The 17,938-nt window shown below is 29.1% G+C and overlaps 1 protein-coding gene across 1 annotated transcript in view; it reads left to right on the forward strand.

Annotated features, from left to right (window-relative positions):
* The window catches only part of LOC127283950 (RNA binding protein fox-1 homolog 2), a 410,297-nt gene that overhangs the window by 70,134 nt on the left and 322,225 nt on the right, over window positions 1–17,938 (forward strand). The window contains exon 2 of the mRNA XM_051309148.1: window positions 9,491–9,527. The gene's annotated coding sequence lies outside the window, so the exon portion shown is untranslated. The remainder of the gene's footprint in view (window positions 1–9,490; window positions 9,528–17,938) is intronic.

Raw genomic sequence — 17,938 nt, forward strand, 5'->3', positions numbered from 1 at the left:
GCTAAAAGCTTTTAGAGAGGTCTTCCTGCAATTTAGACAACTATTTTGTCTTACTAAATATAATACCATCTGTATTTAGCATAGGTTATTATCTCCATCTTTACCTACCCAATGGGAAAAATACCATTGGCGTATTAATGGCCCAATAATGGGAGCCAGGGATGCCAATATAATTCCAATAATGGCACCCAATAATGGACCATTATTGGTAAAGTCATGGGCTGTCCACGCCGATGCCAATGATTGGCAACCATCATTGGCAAATTATTGGCAACCAATAATTATCCAATATTAAAAATTTTAATAATAATTTAAAAAATCAATAATTTAAAAAAAATTTATATTTTTATTATTTTTTAATAGTTATTATTATTATTATTTTATTTTTAATAATTAAATTAAAATAAAAAAATGGTCATCAAAGTATTAGTGAAACTATTTTTTCCAAAAAAGAGTTTGTCTCAAATCCAATTAATAGGAGAGACATCGGGCAGAAAAAAATTTCGACGAAAAAAAAATTTTAGATCACTGCTTATATACCAATCAAGTGGCATCTCAACTGCGAGAAACAGTGATGTTCGCCCTCCCTTTGCGGCGTTGAGTGAACTAAAGTCCAGAGCTGAGCCATCAGCGCAGCGCGGGAACATTTAAAAAATTTGATTTTATTAGATATTTTATTTTATTTTAAATATGACAAATAATTAACTTAATAAATAATTAATGTCATTAATAATTATTAATAACATAATGTCATACTTAATAATTCGTTAATTATTATAAAATAAAATATCTAATAAAATCAAATTTTTTAAATGTTCCCGCGCTGCGCTGATGGCTCAGCTCTGGACTTTAGTTCACTCAACGCCGCAAAGGGAGGGCGAACATCACTGTTTCTCGCAGTTGAGATGCCACTTGATTGGTATATAAGCAGTGATCTAAAATTTTTTTCTCGTCGAAATTTTTTTCTGCCCTATGTCTCTCCTATTAATTGGATTTGAGACAAACTCTTTTTTGGAAGAAATAGTTTCACTAATACTTTGATGACCATTTTTTTATTTTAATTTAATTATTAAAAATAAAATAATAATAACTATTAAAAAATAATAAAAATATAAATTTTTTTTAAATTATTGATTTTTTAAATTATTATTAAAATTTTTAATATTGGCTAATTATTGGTTGCCAATAATTTGCCAATGATGGTTGCCAATCATTGGCATCGGCGTGGACAGCCCATGACTTTACCAATAATGGTCCATTATTGGGTGCCAATGGTTTTTTCATTGGCTCCCATCATTGGGCCATTAATACGCCAATGGTTACTCGTGGCAGTTTCCCATTGGGTAAATACCATTCAGCTAATTGTAACATCTTTTCACTTTTTTTAAGACTTTTTCCTCTAATGTAGGTTTAATTTCGCTCCAATATAGGTTGAATTTAGAGGTAAGACCACTCAGCACGGCCATATTCGAAAAATCAAAAATGGTACATGAGACGAAGCTGAAGTACGCAACGTTTATATAAACGATTTTTAAAGAAATAATTTTTTAAAATGAAAAATTCTATAATTTTTTGCTTAAAAAATATTTTTTTATAATTTGTTGATTAATGAAAACTACAAAAAATATTTTTTAGGCAAAAAATTATAGAATTTTTCATTTTAAAAAATTATTTCTTTAAAAATCGTTTAAATAAACGTTGTGTACTTCAGCTTCGTGTACATGAGACATTTTTTTGCTCTTTTTTTGCTATTTTTAGCCGCCAAAAATAATTTTTTTGCTCAACGCCCTTCCAAGATACCAGGACGCCGCTAGCTTGCTGGCAACTCAGTGGTCAACTCTGATAAATTCATTTAATTCAAAATTTCCATTGGTCCATTTTTTTTTGCTTTTAAATGACACCCCAGTTGATTTTCTAAAATTAAAAATGGCGTATCTAATATGGCGGAATTTTTTTTTTATTGTTGTTGATAAAATTAAATGATCGTGGGAAGGTTTTAAAAAATTAATCCTCTATTTTGGTTCCGCTTTTTAAAATTTTTGAAAAGTGACATCAGATTCGTATTCAGCGACCCCAAAAACCCCTGAGTAACAATTTTTAAGAGAATTTGACAGACTTAAAGAAAATTCCGCCATATTAGATACGCCATTTTTAATTTTAGAAAATCAACTGGGGTGCCATTTAGAAGCAAAAAAAAAGCAAAAAAATATGGTCCATTGGAAATTTTGAATTAAATGAATTTATCAAAGTTGACCACTGAGTTGCCAGCAAGCTAGAGGCGTCCTGGTATCTTGAAAGGGCGTTGAGCAAAATAATTATTTTTGGCGGCTAAAAATAGCAAAAAAAGAGCAAAAAAATGTCTCATGTACTATTTTTGATTTTTCGAATATGGCGCCGCTGAGTGGTCTTACCTAATATAGGTTCATTATAGGAGAAAGTAGGACAATAATAGGTTCAATGTAGGTTCAATGTAGGTTTAATACCGTTTCAAAGTATAGGTCCAATATAGCGTTAATGATAGTTCGTAAGTAGAATCAATAAAGGTTCAGTGTAGAACTAATGTTTGTTTAGTAGGTTTAATAAAAGTTCAATCTAGGTTCATTTTAGTTCGAATACAGAATTAATAAAAGTTTTAAACAGGTTCAATGTAAGATTAACGTAGGTTCAATGTAGGTTCAAGACAGTTTTAGTTAAGGTTTAAAGTAGATCAACTAGACCAGTAGTAGTTTCAATGAAGGTTTAAAGTATGTTTAGTTTAGGTTTAATGAAGGTCCAATGTAGTTTCAAAGTACGTCTAATGTAGATCCAATGTATGATCAATGTAGCTAAGGTTGCGAGGTAGGTATGTAGATAGTGTGAATGTAGGTTTAAGTAAATTTAATTCAGTATCGCTCATCACGAATCCAAAATCTGCTTTTTGAAATTTAAAAAAGCACATTATAATTTCTAACTGTAAAGTGAAAAGTTAGACCAAAATTTTCTGCTTTTATTGATGCTTCAAGAGACATAAACTTTTGGTTACATGGAATGGGAATAAATTTTCTTGAGTAAAATAATATAAAAGATGCGATTTTCTGGTCTTATCTTTGTTTAAACATATATGTAGATATATAAATTAATAAGAAGAGGGAGAATATTTAATGCAAACTTGGGTATATAACGACTTTCTTGACTGGTGTAACTGGTTTAGCATGAGTGTAATTGAGCGACCTGACTCTGAGCATTGTTTTCTTAATGAATCTCAGTTGAGGAGCGTGCTCCAGATGGATGCTGTATAGAATTTCTCGCGCCTTCGCGGCACCTTCGACTATTCAAAACAGGGCTTCACTATAACTTAGACAATCAATGGTCTACACATCGTATAATATTATCCTTGTCACTATATATTCTCAAACTCATTTACATATTACAGAGTTTAATTTAGGGTTTATCTACTTTAAATAAATAGTAAATTAATGTTATTCAATTTTATATTTTCTCATTTTTTAACCCTTAACTGGCACAATCCAAACGTAAATGTCACAACGGGTCTGCTGGACCCGACGTATTCAAACGTGTATTGTACAGTCGGTATTGAATATTTTTGAACAAAAATTTAATCTGAGGTAGCTTATGATGTGTTTTTTTAAAACATGTTATTAGTTTTACAGGGATTGAATTATTTTAAGTTGAAAAAAATTGTGAAAAATAAAAACACAAAAAATTGCGTGTTTTTACTTAAAAATTTATGCACTGAGAAAAAAAAATTTAGTGTTTGAAGTTAACCATTGCGCATCGATACCATTGCCACTGTGTATGAGTGTGTATGCACTCGGCATGCTGTTTCTTATAGATTTCTACTAAGAAACAGAAGTTATGTATCTGTTTTAACTCAGAGGATACACACCGGATTTCTGTATCTACACTGAAAAAAAATTAGTAGGTTTTACTACTTTTTAACTACTCTGAGTAGTACAATAGGTTCTCAACTGAATTTAAACGGTTCTATTAACTATATAAAAATAGTTAAACCAATTAAAAATGTAATTGGTAAAATGACATTTTGTGATTGTATTAACTCAATTTAAAAATGTTAAAACAACTCAAGATGTAAGTAGTAGATTTTACTACTTAAAGTGGTTCAATAGGCTTTAAGAACATTTTTTTGGTACATTTTGGTATATTTTGCAATTGAAACTACTACATTAAGTAGTAAACTTTACTACTGAAAGTGGTTCAATAGGCTTTAAGAACATTTTTTTGTAGAATTAATAAATCTTTTGCAATTAAAACTACTACTTTAAGTAGTAGTTGTTACTAGTTAAAATAGGAAAATAAAATTATTTTTTATTTATAATTGTTTATTATCAGTAGAATTGACTTTTTCATCCTCTCTCCTATACTGACGCTTATTTTATGCCCTAACGATTATGTACCTAACAGAGAAAATTTCTAACCGACGGGAATTGAACCCTCGACCCTAACACTCGCTATCCGATACCTTAACCGACTGACCACGCAAGCTCGCTACGACAGTCTGCAAACTACTCGAAGACTACTTTCTGCTTGTCCAATTGGTAATTTAACTATTTAAAGTAGTCATTTTTACTACTTTTATTAGTTGCTATAACTATCCTTTTTAAGTTTTGACTTGTAAATTTTTCATCTTTTAATTATATTATAAGTTGTTTAATTGCATTATGCAGTAAAATCTACTACTTAAAGTGATAGTTTTAATTGCAAAGGATTTTTTACTTCTACGACATAAATGTTCTTAAAGCCTATTGAACCACTTTAAGTAGTAAAATCTACTACTTAAAGTAGTAGTTTTAACTGAAAACGCTTTGTAAATTCTACATCAAAAATCTTCTTTAAGTTTATCGAATTAATTAAAATAGTAAAAATCTACTACTTAAAGCAGTAGTTTTAATTACAGACGACTTGTTAATTCTACAATAAGAATTTTATTGAAGCCTATAAAATCATAGAAATTAATAAAAAAATTGACTACTCAAAAAGCAGTTATATTAATTAAAGAAAATAATTCCTTTTACTACATTTCATATAACTGGTAAATAGTAGTTGGATTTACTACTCTTCAAATTTTGAGTTGACTACAATTCCACTAGTTTTTACTACCTTAAGAAAGTTAATTTTACTACCGACCTGTAGTTGTACTTTAACTACATATTTTCGTAAAATCAACTATTACTTATTAACTTCTTAAAAATAGTTACATTAACTACATGAACATGATTAGATTAACTAAAAAAGTAATTAGTTTAACTACTTTCTAGTCAACTACCCAATGGTAGTTGAATTTCTCGGCAACATTTTTTTCAGTGTAGAGACGAGAGTTCGAATCCGCGTGCAGTGAAATTTTCTCTAAATTTAATTTTCTGCTTTAGATTCTTAATGAAAATTGTTTCATGTGTGTGTTATATTAATTATATATGAGTTTGTATTTAATCGCTATATATAAATTGTCAAGTGTGACGTAATAGTTATGTGTGTTTACAAAAAAATGTGAGTGAAGAAAGGAGTAACAGAAGAAAATTTTTTTCGTCTTTCTTATAGCTAAGAATTTTCAGAAATAGTTCCTTAATTTTTCATATGAGGCTTTGTAAGAAATTCATATAGTAACTCGTCAATAAGTAAGAAAGTTTCTTTAACATTTTTGAAATGGACCAAGCAAATTCTAATTTGATTTTTTCTTGATTTAATAATGTTCATTTTAACGGAAAATTAGAAAATATTTATTAGACTATATCCAAAATCTTTTTTTATTACTTATTTAAATAGATAAGTTTGAAAATATCCCGAAATGGCTATAGTTGATTAAAATTCTGTTTAGCATTTTTTTTATCCATTTGCACATGCAAATAAATGCAGTAATAAAAATATTTTGTATGTTCAACATTTTTTTTTATGTTTCACTTTATGGTTATTTGCGTTGAAGGACCTCGACTGCATTGATTAATTTAAGGGTATATATATATATATATATATATAGGGTCAAGATGGTAGGTACTATATAGTTAGTGAATTTGGCGTAGTGCCATATCGAATTTCTTAAAGACACCTCATTCCTAAAGAGATAAGGAGAAAATGTTTTAAGATGTTTTAAGAAATGATATTCTAAAGGGAATATTAATTTAAATTTTACATTATGCATAGAATCCTCAAAAAAAAAAAAAAAAAAAAAAAATACCTGAGAAAAATTATTATTAAACTTTTTTTTTATTTTATTAATTAGAATAATTATATCAAAAAATTCCCACTTGGCAGACAAGGCTATTTGCTTTGGAGACAATGGTTGACAGTATGATGGGAAATAAAGTAGAATGATCTCTCATACCATTTTGTCTCATCGATGCGAAAGGATCGTCTAATAAAAATTCCTGAGAGTCCAATGTCGTGCCAATAACTCTTGCGGTGCTCGTAGGAATGATCAGCGGACTTTCCGCAACGAAATGAAAAAATAATTTTATTCACATATTTAATTTTTTTTTCTTCTTTTGATTTTTCATTATTATTATTTCTTTCAAAAAAGTATCTGGAAAAATTATTTTTCTTTTTAATAAAATATATTAAATCAATATATAATATTCTCCAATGTTATAATTTTTTGTTTTTTTTTCTAGTTTCTTTAGCGATATAAAACGAAGAATGTTATGTGATTTATATTGAAACCAAACAAAAATTGCATTATTATTGCTCGACGAGAAAAATTCTAGTCGGGTGAAGTTTTTTTCTACAAATTCCAAGGTTCTCGACCTTTCTGGCTAAATCCAAATATGGTCGCGACGCGAGTATCATATATATACAATCGATACACACACACACATATATATATACATACGCGAAGTATGTATCAAAGTTGCGAGGAATAAAAACTGTACATTCAATTTCAAGAGTACTCCCATCAAATGGTCTTTCCACTCGGAGAATATAAATACAGTATAAAAAAGAAAACCTGTTGACATTTAATTTATGAATTGCATTCATGTATTGCGTGTATATAAAACAAAAAAGAAATGTACTAAATTAAACTTTATAATTACAGGGTTGACATAAAAATATTATTTTGCGTTTTTCACTGATTTTTAGTGAAAATTAAAATTTTTTCCCTGAAATCTCAGAGAAAATTAAAAGGCATTAAAATAAGCTGCAACGCTTATTATTTTAATCCAATTTTGCTTATTTTAATCCATTTTGGTATTAAAATCAGCAAAATTGGATTGAAATAATAAGCGTTGCAGCTTATTTTAATATCTTATAATTTTCTGTGCTAATGAAAATATTTCAAGAGGTTTTCAATAACAGGCCTCGAATTGCAGGACATTTTTTATATTTTAAAATTGAATTATTAAAAAAATTTTATTAACTGGAATTGTTTGAAAAATCAATTATTTTCAATAATTTCGGCTGCCATATTGGATCCACCATTTTGTATTTTAAAAAACTAACCTCAGATTCCTAATCAGCGACCCCAAAAACCACTACCCGTGCAAAAATTTGAGTTTGATTTTAATAGGGACCTCGCTGTGCGTCCCTTTTGCCAGATGGGGAAACTCTAGGTGGGACCCGGCATTTTTCGTCACGATCGACGCCAGCGAGGAATGTTGGTAGGGATCTAGCAGGGATATCCCTGCGATTTCCCTACCAGAAGTAAAGGGTTCTCGCTAGAAACCCTATTAGCTCCCGTTAATCGATTATTATTGAATAAAAATTAATAAATATTTAATAAATCCAAAAAACATATTTATATAAAGATCCAACGTCCTTTCTTCCGTGTGTGTTTTTGAAATTGTAGAATTAAAAACGCCCGTTATGCTATTTATTATAGCCGTGAAGTTTAATTGAACTTCATAACCTCCAAACAGTACTAACACAAATTTTAACCAGAATTATAAATAAAAAAGTTAGAAATCATAATATTACCTGAAGAAATTGGAATAATCATAGTAAAAATTAAAAATTTGCAAATAATGATATTAACATAAAGACAAAATTTGAGGTTAGAAAACCAATCAATCTATTTTTTACTTTTAATATTCTAAGTACATATTTCATGTTTGTTGGCTACATATATAAAAAATTCTTAAATTGTATGTTAATATTTACTTTCTGATAAAGAAGATAAGTGATTTGAGTCATCTAAATTGTTAATATCCATAACTTGCTCTTGAACATATTGCATTCTATTTAATTCAGCGCGTACGGATTTTACCTCAAGATATTGTTTGCTAGGCATTCGCGATTGCTTTTTTTTCCTTTCATTATTTTCCATTATTAATTAACAAAAGAACAATAAAATTCAGGTTCACACAAAATGACATGTGCACTTGCACCATTCATGTCATCATTCTCGACAATGAAACATCAATATATTGAAAACTTCGATACATCGATTTCGATATTTTCGATTTAAATTTAAATATTAATTTTAAATTAAATTAAAAGTGAAACTATATATAATAATGTAATTTATTAATAATATGATTTTGATTCTATCACTCGGTGTTATTTAATAATAAATTTAATTTATTTAATAATTTTATTATTATAATTTATTATTATTAATATTTATTCTTTTTATTATTCTTTCTAAAACGAACATTTTAAAAATATTTGTGTCCCTTATTGAACATAATTAAATTCATATTTTAAATAAAGAAAACATCGAAAAATAATCTGAGTCCGATTCGAGGTATTTCTGGCTAGAATTTAGTAAGGGCTTAATCAGATTTTTCTATTTTGAATTGCCTTTCCAGAATTCAAACGGGATCTCAGCAGATATTTCTAGTCTGAATTTCTCACAAGAATCTAATCAGGTTCGAGTACGACTTTTCTAGACTAGATTTTCTAGCGCGGTTCTAGTCGGAATCCATTATCACGTTGGGAAGCTTAGGAACATTTCTACACGGGTTCTACACGGGATATGTACACATGATGACAAAAATTGTATTACTTATAAAAACTCAGACCTTAAAGGGTTAAATTATTTTTAAAAATTTGTTCTAAAACTGAATTGAAATTTTGAAAATTTGTCTCAGTTTAATTCGATGATTTAAAAAGAAAAATTCTTGAAAATATTTATGTGAAACATTCTTATTAAGGAATTCATAAATTTTATTTAATTTTTAATAAAAAATTGTTAATAATAATAAAATATTAATCAACTAATTGTAATTATAAAAATTATAAAAATGTAAGACAATAATATTTAGAAACAAAAGTTTGAATTGAAAATTTCAAAAATTATAATTTTAGTAGTATTTTTAGAAATTTGATATTTTTACACTACTTTTCATATAATTTTAAAATCCCCTGACTTTTCCCTGACCAATATCACTTTCCCTTATTTTGTCCATAATTTCCCTGACCCGTGACAACCCTATAATTCTTTAATAAACGTTAATTTAATTCCATACTTGTTTTTGATTCTAATTTAAAAAATTTTATTAAACACTATACAAATTTAATTAGGTGTAATTTTCTGTTCCAGCTTGGTAGCTGACAGCTTGTCTTCTATTTAATTGAAGGTAAGCGAGATTCTTTTAGTGAATAAGAAAAGGAGTATGAGGAGGAGGAGATGAAGAATAAATGAAAATTCAAAGTTGTATGCGGATAATTCAGTGTTGATGGAGTGTTAATTTAGACTAAGAGGGGAAATAATGAAGAGACCAGACTTAGAGTTGAAGTTTAATTTTCTTTAGAGGAAAGAGAATGTCCTCGATATTGAGTACGATTCCAATTCGACTTAGTTCTGCTTTTGCTCTCTTTCTCTTTCCTTCTTTCCCTTTGAAAAGGGGTGGAGGGGAGGGGGGAAGGTGAGGGGAGGTTTGGTCTTATTGTTCCAAAAAGGATATTGAATTAGCCGTAAGAACCTCAAGCTCGCCGCACACTGTACGCGCGCGGTAAAGGAGGGCGCCCAGAATCCCAAGTTCCGTGACCCCGTGGAATTTCAATGAAATCCAACGATTTCTCGAGTAATCTCGCTGGCACTACGGTGGTATTCGCACGGTACTCTTACACGGATCTTCATAGTTGGCAAAGTTTGTGAAGATCCTACCTACCTATCTACCTACCTACCTCGAGCCCTTAAACCACGCAGCACAAAACTTTCCTCAAGGCAAATCCGCATTCAAGTGTTATAATCTAACGAAAACAATTTCAGGATTTACCTTCATGATGAAATTTGCCTTCTCAAACGTTTATCGAATAAATACAATTAAAAGTTGTGTTCGCCTTTGTTAAATTTGCATTTGTCAATAGTCTATAATGTAATGAATCAAAATCAAAGATTTTTTTGTTTAAAAGCATGAGAAAGCAAAATTTTGTTTTGAATTCTAAAAGATCATCATTATAATGTGGGTATATTAGTTGTAACTTTCGAAAAATCTATTTTTTTGCATTTTCTTAAACTATATGTTTTTAAAAGTGTGTCTGTAAATTTTTTTATGAATTTTATCCTCCTCTTCGGAAGAATTGCTATATATGGTCCAGGAATTGACGACTCAATGTAAAATGGAAAAAATTCTTGTAGACAAAAAATAGTACACGAAAAAAAAAAATTCAGGAAAAATTACGGAACTCAGTTGAGTAACTCTGGATATCCTGAAAATATTTCGAGATATTTTCAAAATTATCTGCTTAAGGATTCTCCCTAGCAATATAAGGAAATGACACAGACTTACCAAATTTCGTCAGTTTGTTCATTAGAGATTGATTTAAGAAGTTATGATTTTTTTCAGAATTTTTTACCACGTAGTTTTTTAGAAAACGAAATAAAATATATGACCAATTTAACATGGGCTCTTACGGGAACGAGTATAAACCATAGGAAAAAAGTGTGATGGAAATGACACAAAAATATGAAAGTTGATATACAGGAAGAAAATATGATAAATTTATTAACTGCACAATATAAAGAAAGTTTACAACATAGTTTTTGAGTAAATAAATAATAAAGTTTGATTTTTTGTCATAATAATAATAGTAAGTGTAGCAGACATGAAAACGTGGCAACGTCGCAACACGTGTTTGGCACGTTTGCGCAGCAATTCGCCGCGAATTTCAAATGCAAGTATACAAGTCGACAAATTGATATTTATATTCAGATATTTCTTTATATTATTTTTAGAAAATTATGGATTAAACTACAATTTTAATGGAATATTGTATGTTATGATTAATTTGAAAGTTTATATAAATTTAATTCTGATTAATTATTTGAAAACAAAAAGAGTGATAAAAATACACGTACATAACATCAAATTGTAATTAAATATTTTTGTCAAAATAAAATATAGTTCAAAACTACTACAATCACAGTTTTATTTAATTGGATATTTGTTTACTAATTATCATGTAAATTGAAATAAAGCATAATAAATAAACTATTTATATGCTTATATAAAGTTAAAGAAAATTCCATTTTATTTTCAAATTTTGAGGTTATTATTAATTTATACACCTTTTTCTAAACAATTCTCCTATCAATAAGGACAAGAACCTTTCTTAACAAATAAAAATGTATTTTTTCTAAGATTGCAAACTTGTGAGCCTTCACACCGGAAGAATACAAACTATCTCCTTACTCCGCACCACCCCCTGGAGAATCCTTAAATAAGTAATAAAATATTTTGGATACACGGAAAAAATTAATTCAGTATATTTTACAAAACTGTGACGGAGTAGCGGATACAGCTCTTTACAAAACAGAGTTTTGTAAAATGTGATGGATATTTTCGGATAAACTACAGAAATTTCATTGTTTATACTAAATATTTCTGAAGTTTATCCTGAATATTTAGTGACATTTTAGAACACTCAGTTTCGTAAAGAGCTGTATCCGCTACTCCGTGATAGTTCTGTAAAATCTACTGAATTAATTTTTTCCGTGTAGAGTCTAATAAATATTTTCTAATTTTCCGTTAAAATGAACATTAATAATTCAAGAAGAAATCAAATTAGAATTTGCTTAGTCCATTTCAAAAATGTTAAACAAAACTTCCTTACTTATTGGCGAGTTACTAGATGAATTTCTCATAAAGCCTCATATCAAAAATTACGGAACTATTTCTGAAAATTCTTAGCTATAAGAAAGACGAAAAAAATTTTCTTCTGTTTCTCCTTTCATCACTCACATTTTTTTGTAAACACAGAAAATTAAAAGTGTATATACACTCATACACAATGGCAATGGTTGCGATGCGCAATGGTTAACTGCGCATCAGATTCAATTCCGAGTTCCGTAATTTTTCTGGTTCAAATTCTGAAGTCTTCCATAGCGAGTAAAATGAAAAGTTATGAATGTAAATAGAAATATTCATTCCAACTTTTATAAGATTTTGCGAACTTTTCAGAAGAAACTACTAATTTTATTTGGAGAAAGTACTGAAAAAATGGTACTGAATTATTTTGAGATTTTCCTCAAATTTTTCAAACTTTCAATTGAACATTCATGAATATCTCTATAAATTTTTCCCTCATATCCAGAGTTACTGAATTATTTCAGGACTTTTTTCTGAACAGTCGAAAAGTCGTTAAATCCATCTAAAAATAATTATTTGGAGAATTTTTGGAGTCGCTGATTACGAATTCGATGTCAATGTTTTAAAATTCAAAATAGTGACTCCAATATGGCGACTAAAAAGTTAAAAATTGAACAAATTAACATAAAATTTTGCTTTTAGAGGTTTTCTGCCTCTCTGATTATGAATCTAGTGTTAGAATTTGTGAATTTAAAATCTTATTTATTTATTTAGAGAGTAAACAAAAAAAAAATTAAATATTTTTTTAAATTCTGATATGGAAAATAAATCCAAACTACTAATTTATATATTCAAAGAATCTGGAATATTTAACATTTTTCTATATGCAAGGAGTCAAATCTGTGAATATCTGTTGAGCACTAGAGCACGTCTCTGGCTGCAAATTCAAAAGTCCTGGACTTTTAATGATTGACAGTACGTGCAGCACTCGCAGCTGGTGTTCACCTCTCTCTTTCTCTTTAGAAAAAGACACGTTTTTTTTTGTGAAAGTAGTAAAATGAAAGGTTATGTAGGAGCATATATAGGAGGTGTGAGAAAAAAAGGAAAATGATAAAGGAAAATATATAGAAAAATATATAGAAAGATAAAAAAAAAAAAAAAAAAAAAGAGAGAGAGAGAGAGAGAGAGAGAGAGAGAGAGAAGAAGAAAAGGAAAGTGTGTATGTGTGTGGGATCAAAAAGAGAGTTAAAGCAAAAGACGTGAAATGGAACACGACAAAGAGTGCAAGTTAAGTGGAAACTTTCTCACTTTTCTCTCACATTGATCGTAAAACCAGACATTCATACTCGACAGCCATTATCTGAGATTCGTTTTCTTTTATATTGCGTACACTGTATTCTTTCTTTGTTTATTTTATTTTACCCTTGCTTATATTATTTAAAAACAAATATTATAATAGTTCCAAAAAGTATAGTTTTGTTTAATTAAAAAATACTGTGGCAAAAAATTCACTAAAACATACAAGAAAATTTATCATTTTTTTGACTGGAAAAATTAGTAAAGAACTTATATTGTAAAAAAAAACTACAATATGTGTGGTGAGCTATTCATTTTGTGCATGAATACATTTTATGCACGAGCCTCAACGACTAACGTTTCTACTCTTCTTTTTTTTCTACCCTTGTACTTCTCACTTCCGACCGCACTTTTCCGTCTACATCGAAAAAGTTTTGATTCTCTTTCCTTGCTACTCTCTCTCTCTCTCTCTCTCTTTCTCCCGTTCCATTTCTAAATCTCCTTTGCCAACTAGTCTTTTTGACGAAAATGTAAAGGCAATTATTTGCATATCCCTTTACTTCTCTACAGATATATTCTCCTATATATATATATTCACATAGGAAACCACGTGTGACATTCATTTCAACAGTTAAATATTTGCATAGAATTCCCTCTCTGGTAAATGTAGTGCTATTTTTACAAATTAAATGAGAGGTATATAAGTTTTCATTTGCCGTTTTATAGTCTATTACCCACAGTGATTTACTCAAGCAAAATTGAAAATTATTCTAAATGTTACTTTTGTAACTTATATTTGTGCGGAAATTTAAATTTCGGTCTAAGGGGGTATTGGGCAGATTTTTTTTTTATTTCTAATGTGACTCTTCCTACAAGGCAACAACTAGCGCCCAACAATTCTGTTCCCCACCAATACCCAACCTAGGCAAAAGCTTGTCAGGACTTTGTTAGTTTTTCTTTAAATTATTTTTTAACTAAATGACAATTTATTTATTTTTTTTTAAACATTTTTTTTTAAATTTTTTATTAGTAATCCTTTTCGATCGGTCAGTTACCGATCAAAGTCGGTAAAGTAATACACTACATACCAATATAAAAAATACAACTGTCGGTAAAACAGATTTCATCATTACCGATCGCGGTCGATAACTTAGCTGGCCTGATGCCCACCTGATATTACTACTACAGATCAATTATACTAACAGTGACAGCAGGAATTAACTCTGTCGGCAAAAGAGATTTCTACTTACCGACCTAGGTCAATAACTGGTCCTCTTACTCGTCTAGTATTACTGCTACCTTACCGACTGCATACATCAGGTTACCGACTGTTGACAATAGAGAACTCTACTTTGCCTACCCACTGATAATGTAGAAATCTACATTACCGTCCGGAGAAAAATGAAAACGGCGCTACCTAGCGGTAACAAGCGGAACTATGACTCAAGAATGACATAGCTGTACTACTACTGCGTGCGAGGCACGTTACCGACCAAAGTTATAAAGTAGAACACTTTATAACAACACAGAAATACAGCTGTCGGCAAAACAGATTTCTACACTATCGACCTAGGTCAATAACTAGTCTGTTACTCGTCTAGTATTACTGCTACCTTACCGAATGCATACATCAGATTACCAACTGTTGACAATAGAGAACTCTACTTTGCCCACCACTGATAATGTAGAAATCTACATTACCGTCCGGAGAAAAATGAAAACGGCGCTACCTAGCGGTAACAAGCGGAACTACTACCGGGTGCGAGGCACGTTACCGACCGAGGTCGGTAAAGTAGAACACTTTATAAGAACACAGAAATACAATTGTCGGTAAAACAGATTTCTACATTACCTACCCCGGTCGGTAACTCGCCTGATACTCGCCTAATATTACTACTTTTTTATTTCTAATTTTACTCAAAAAATTCTGGACTTCTATAAATTAATGCTATTTAAGATTATTATACAGTACATAAAACACGTAAAAATAATTTTGGAAATACTCACACGCACAGGGGATCAAACACAGGACCCTTGGGATGCGAACCGTGTACTCTGACCTCACATCCACATTGAGTTATTGTTCTTTTACCTAATACCTCTTCTTGAATAGTAAAAAAAATTGATTTTTGAAAAAATCATAATTTCCAATAATTTTTATCAAATAAAAAAATACGTATTTTTTAATTTTTCATAAAAAATTTCTTGAATAAAAATCTGACGTTGAATGTCACATAGAGAGATAAGGAAAAAGAAACAAATTCGGAGTTAGTGACAGCCGGAGTGGCGCCCAAGAAGTTCCCATCGAAACTTTTAGTTTTTTTTTTTTTATTCTTGTTTCTTACCAAGTGCAGATAGAATTGGAAATCTCATCTTTCTCATGTGGTTTAATGGTTCGTTGTTTATACTTACTTCCTTTACGTGACTCCATTAGTATTGCCAAGACTATTTGCCATTAACTTGAACGGAAGTCCACACAGCATCAGAAATATCCTGAATATTGCTTCTAGGTGAAATTGCAAACTACGAAATATTGACCTGAAAAAAAACCTCATGGTTAATAAATATTGTTAGAAAATAAATATATATTTTATAAAATTGTGAAAAAATACATATAAATAAAAATAAAGTATTTTAATTTTCAAAACTTTCCTTTGCATTTTAATTTCTATAATTTAATTTCAAAATTCTAAATCTTCTATACCCTAAAATTGACTACTGGCGCAGTACACGGAAAGAAACAGTTTAGGAAAAAGTCCTGAAATAATTCAGTACCTTTTTTCAGTACTTTCTCCAAATAAATTTAGTAGTTTTTTCTGAAAAGTTCGCAAGATCTTATAAAAGTTCGAATGAATATTTCTATTTACAATTTACATTCATAACTTTTCATTTTGCTCGCTATGAAAGACTTCAGGATTTAAACCTGAAAAATTACGGAACTCGGAATTGACTCTGATGCGCAGTTAACCATTGCGCATCGCAACCATTGCCATTGTGTATGAATTCGACATACAGTTTCTTATAGATTTCTACTAAGAAACAGAAGTTATGTACCTGTTTTTAGCTCAGAGGATACAAATCGGATTTCTGTATCTAGAAACGGGAGTTCGAATCCGCCTGCAGTGAAATTTTCTCTAAAATTAATTTTCTGCTTTAGATTCTTAATAAAAATTGTTTCATGTGTGTGTTATATTAATAATATATATGAGTTTGTATTTGATTGCTATATATAAATTGTCAAGTGAGAAATAAATTTTTTTTTCGTCTTTCTTAGCTAAGAAATACTCGAAATAGTCGCTATATCCAGAGTTACTCAACTGAATTCCATAATTTTTCCTCAATTTTTTCTTTCCGTGTATTAAAATACAGTATTTCCAATTATATTTATGTAATATATAAAAAAAAATTTCGAATTCGTTCACATGGTAATTCCTGAATTAACTACTTTACACAATAATTTCACATTCATCTTGGTTTGTGTAAATTCTTGGCAAACTTCATGAGCTTCTATAACAATGAAGTTGTTCAAAGTTTAGAAATTAACTTCCCTCTACGTCCTGTGGCCTAAAAACTTTTCATTGCTATAGAGTGAAAGCGAGTAAACCAGGTTATAAAGGAGAATATTTAAGAATTTCTGACAATAGAATATATAGTTTATTTTAAAATATGTAAATTAATAATAAGATTTAATGTTTAAAATAAAATTATTTTTTGTGAAATAAAAGATTATTAGTTGCGGAAAATCTTGACTTTATTTAGTGTACCTTCTCATATATATATATTATATTATCTTGGAAAGTAATTAGTGAAATGTATATGAGAGGCTTCTCTTTTTGACATAGTGTAAACTCATTTAATGCCTTTGTACATGCTACCCACAGTACATTCATTAACACCTTTGAGTTTTTAATGTTACATCAGTCAACATTGTCTGACCGTAAGGCGACCTCTACTACTAATTCTTGCGCTCTAATGCAATTTTATCTTCTCTGATTTTACATTTTTATATGTCTGTGATATGTTTATTTATTTTTGGAGAAAAAATATTTTTTTTTTTGTCTTTTTTCCCTCTCTGAATATAGATTATTTAAAACTAGCAAAATTAAACGCGCCAAATTGAGTGTTTAATTGTTTGTTATAAAGAAATTAAAGATTAATATTGTCAATAATAATTTAATTTATTAGAATATTATTACATATTAAATGATAATAATGAAAATTATGTGTTTACAGGCCTCGGATTATACGACTTTTTCCGACTTTTTTCGAAAATACGACTTTTATCGACTTATTTTAATAAAATGCGACATTTTTTTTTACATTTGAAAAAAATGCAAATAAAATACATTTTTCTAGTATAAAATTTATATCTTCTTCAGATCTTCTTCAATTCAATTATTTAACAAATTTTGAACTAAAATGATTCTTCACTTAATTAATTATTTTTAATAATTTTAATGAAATACATAAAAAAATCAATTATATCAAAATTATTTTTCAATAAAAATTTTTATGAAAATTAACAATTGTTTAAAATTTAAAAAAAAACATCACAATAAAATTGAATTATTTTTTAAAAATTTCAATTCAAAATAAACTAAAATTCAATTATTACCCGAAATTTTAATTCAAAATCAATTAAAAATCCAATAACTATCCAA

Source organism: Leptopilina boulardi, unplaced genomic scaffold, assembly GCF_019393585.1.
Source record: "Leptopilina boulardi isolate dan_hultmark-lab unplaced genomic scaffold, ZJU_Lbou_2.1 LbouV2_316, whole genome shotgun sequence".
NCBI classification, from domain to species: domain Eukaryota; kingdom Metazoa; phylum Arthropoda; class Insecta; order Hymenoptera; family Figitidae; genus Leptopilina; species Leptopilina boulardi.